Source organism: Schistocerca gregaria, unplaced genomic scaffold (assembly GCF_023897955.1).
Source record: "Schistocerca gregaria isolate iqSchGreg1 unplaced genomic scaffold, iqSchGreg1.2 ptg000470l, whole genome shotgun sequence".
Taxonomy (NCBI): domain Eukaryota; kingdom Metazoa; phylum Arthropoda; class Insecta; order Orthoptera; family Acrididae; genus Schistocerca; species Schistocerca gregaria.
Window position 1 is genome coordinate 3,937,952 of NW_026061884.1, and position 3,444 is coordinate 3,941,395.

A 3,444-nucleotide genomic window follows, 5' to 3' on the forward strand; every position below is an offset into this window, starting at 1 on the left:
TACTCGTTTGGGTTGGGTGGTCCCATACAGAATCTCCCCATGATGCCTAATGTTTTCCTAACGTCACACTCGTCACGTACTTCACTTTTATGTCATAATCATTTCTGAGAGGTAAAGAAATTGCATGACAACATGCAGAGCTAGTGGCGTCAAAATTAACACACATACTTTATGTGACTCAAAAGCCGAACGAGTTACTTTCCGACGTTGTTTTAGATGTGCAAGTGATAGTCAAAACTCGCTGTGTCGGCACTCGGCCGACCATTTCGATAGTTAACACCGGTCTTGTTGTGTGTGTTTCAAGCTCAAGAGCATCTCCAAGCAAAAAATGGTCAACAGCAACATTCAGACGGTTTCGTACTGCTCAATTGCTACATTAAAACGTTATGTTTCTTTTTCAGAACTGGAAAAACACAAGCGTGACAGCATTCGAACCTGTAATCATCAGATCCGAAGTCCGACGCCTTATCCATTAGGCCACACGGTCACTGACGACCAACATTTACATGTATACGACTCATCTCGAAACGCTCACACCCATGAGGATTTGCGTTTTCGTTCTACACAGCCGCTGCCCCTTGCTCTTTCCCACCCATTCGTTACATTCAACCTCTGACGTGACCGACCAAATATAGACTGAGAAACAAGACCACACACTTTGCGCATTCGGAATCGAAGGCAGGGCGACCCTCGCCGCATTTGCTACGATTGCCATTTGCTACTTCTGCAGAAGCGGCGGCGGCGGCGACGACGACGACGACGACGGCGAATATCGCGAGAGGCTCTGAGATATGTGAGAAATACATCTATAAAATGTAATTCAGACTGCCTCGTCCCACCTTATGCTGTACCGCTTTGGCAAATGCTTTATCTGCGCCATTCGCCTTAATCGCATCTGAGAGTGATTCTTAAAAAAACGCCTGTCGCTAATTGTTCGTCATCACAGGTACTGTTTGCTATACGGCCACGACGCGCAACTGATTTCCAAAATTCATCTTTCTCCTGTGAGGATGGAACTTACGACCCCTGGTTTATTAGACCAGTGCTCTACCACTGAGCTAAAGAGGCGCGGCCTAGCGGTACTCTTGGGTACTTCGTCCTTACGTTCGTCTGCATCATCAGACTTTAGCTGACAACACTTCATATTACCGGCTAATATTTGCAGCTATGGCGACAAATTACTGCTTGGCTACACATCTGACACGTAACCGATGTGCTCTCCAAACAACAACACTTGCATTTCAGAACATGTCTTTCACACATATCTACAAAATCACCTTCACCTTCAAATACAGCTTCCTTGCGACTGACAGAGACGTAGGCAAAGTTTAAAGTTGCTATTTCCATTAAATCTCGTTAATCAGAAAAACGGTAATTTACACTTGCAGCGGAACAAAATTCCGTTCCGCCCAGCGTCTGGCTCGAACCCACGACCCTGGGATTAAGAGTCTGACGCTCTACCGACTGAGCTAGCCGGCTACCTCGGTGAATACCTGCCGGGTAGCACGTCACACAGTACTCGTTTGGGTTGGGTGGTCCCATACAGAATCTCCCCATGATGCCTAATGTTTTCCTAACGTCACACTCGTCACGTACTTCACTTTTATGTCATAATCATTTCTGAGAGGTAAAGAAATTGCATGACAACATGCAGAGCTAGTGGCGTCAAAATTAACACACATACTTTATGTGACTCAAAAGCCGAACGAGTTACTTTCCGACGTTGTTTTAGATGTGCAAGTGATAGTCAAAACTCGCTGTGTCGGCACTCGGCCGACCATTTCGATAGTTAACACCGGTCTTGTTGTGTGTGTTTCAAGCTCAAGAGCATCTCCAAGCAAAAAATGGTCAACAGCAACATTCAGACGGTTTCGTACTGCTCAATTGCTACATTAAAACGTTATGTTTCTTTTTCAGAACTGGAAAAACACAAGCGTGACAGCATTCGAACCTGTAATCATCAGATCCGAAGTCCGACGTCTTATCCATTAGGCCACACGGTCACTGACGACCAACATTTACATGTATACGACTCATCTCGAAACGCTCACACCCCTGAGGATTTGCGTTTTCGTTCTACACAGCCGCTGCCCCTTGCTCTTTCCCACCCATTCGTTACATTCAACCTCTGACGTGACCGACCAAATATAGACTGAGAAACAAGACCACACAATTTGTGCATTCGGAATCGAAGGCAGGGCGACCCTCGCCGCATTTGCTACGATTGCCATTTGCTACTTCTGCAGAAGCGGCGGCGGCGGCGGCGGCGACGACGACGACGACGACGACGAATATCGCGAGAGGCTCTGAGATATGTGAGAAATACATCTATAAAATGTAATTCAGACTGCCTCGTCCCACCTTATGCTGTACCGCTTTGGCAAATGCTTTATCTGCGCCATTCGCCTTAATCGCATCTGAGAGTGATTCTTAAAAAAACGCCTGTCGCTAATTGTTCGTCATCACAGGTACTGTTTGCTATACGGCCACGACGCGCAACTGATTTCCAAAATTCATCTTTCTCCTGTGAGGATGGAACTTACGACCCCTGGTTTATTAGACCAGTGCTCTACCACTGAGCTAAAGAGGCGCGGCCTTGTGGTACTCTTGGGTACTTCGTCCTTACGGTCGTCTGCATCATCAGACTTTAGCTGACAACACTTCATATTACCGGCTAATATTTGCAGCTGTGGCGACAAATTACTGCTTGGCTACACATCTGACACGTAACCGATGTGCTCTCCAAACAACAACACTTGCATTTCAGAACATGTCTTTCACACATGTCTACAAAATCACCTTCACCTTCAAATACAGCTTCCTTGCGACTGACAGAGACGTAGGCAAAGTTTAAAGTTGCTATTTCCATTAAATCTCGTTAATCAGAAAAACGGTAATTTACACTTGCAGCGGAACAAAATTCCGTTCCGCCCAGCGTCTGGCTCGAACCGACGACCCTGGGATTAAAAGTCTCACGCTCTACCGACTGAGCTAGCCGGCTACCTCGGTGAAAACCTGCCGGGTAGCACGTCACACAGTACTCGTTTGGGTTGGGTGGTCCCATACAGAATCTCCCCATGATGCCTAATGTTTTCCTAACGTCACACTCGTCACGTACTTCACTTTTATGTCATAATCATTTCTGAGAGGTAAAGAAATTGCATGACAACATGCAGAGCTAGTGGCGTCAAAATTAACACACATACTTTATGTAACTCAAAAGCCGAACGAGTTACTTTCCGACGTTGTTTTAGATGTGCAAGTGATAGTCAAAACTCGCTGTGTCGGCACTCTGCCGACCATTTCGATAGTTAACACCGGTCTTGTTGTGTGTGTTTCAAGCTCAAGAGCATCTCCAAGCAAAAAATGGTCAACAGCAACATTCAGACGGTTTCGTACTGCTCAATTGCTACATTAAAACGTTATGTTTCTTTTTCAGAACTG

At 45.9% G+C, this 3,444-nt stretch overlaps 1 non-coding gene across 1 annotated transcript; it reads right to left on the reverse strand.

Moving 5' to 3' along the window:
* Positions 1 to 2,928: 2,928 nt before the first annotated feature.
* On the reverse strand, positions 2,929 to 3,001 carry Trnak-uuu (transfer RNA lysine (anticodon UUU)). Its single transcript has one exon. It is a non-coding gene; the product is annotated as a tRNA-Lys (tRNA).
* Between the last annotated feature and the right edge of the window lie 443 nt (positions 3,002 to 3,444).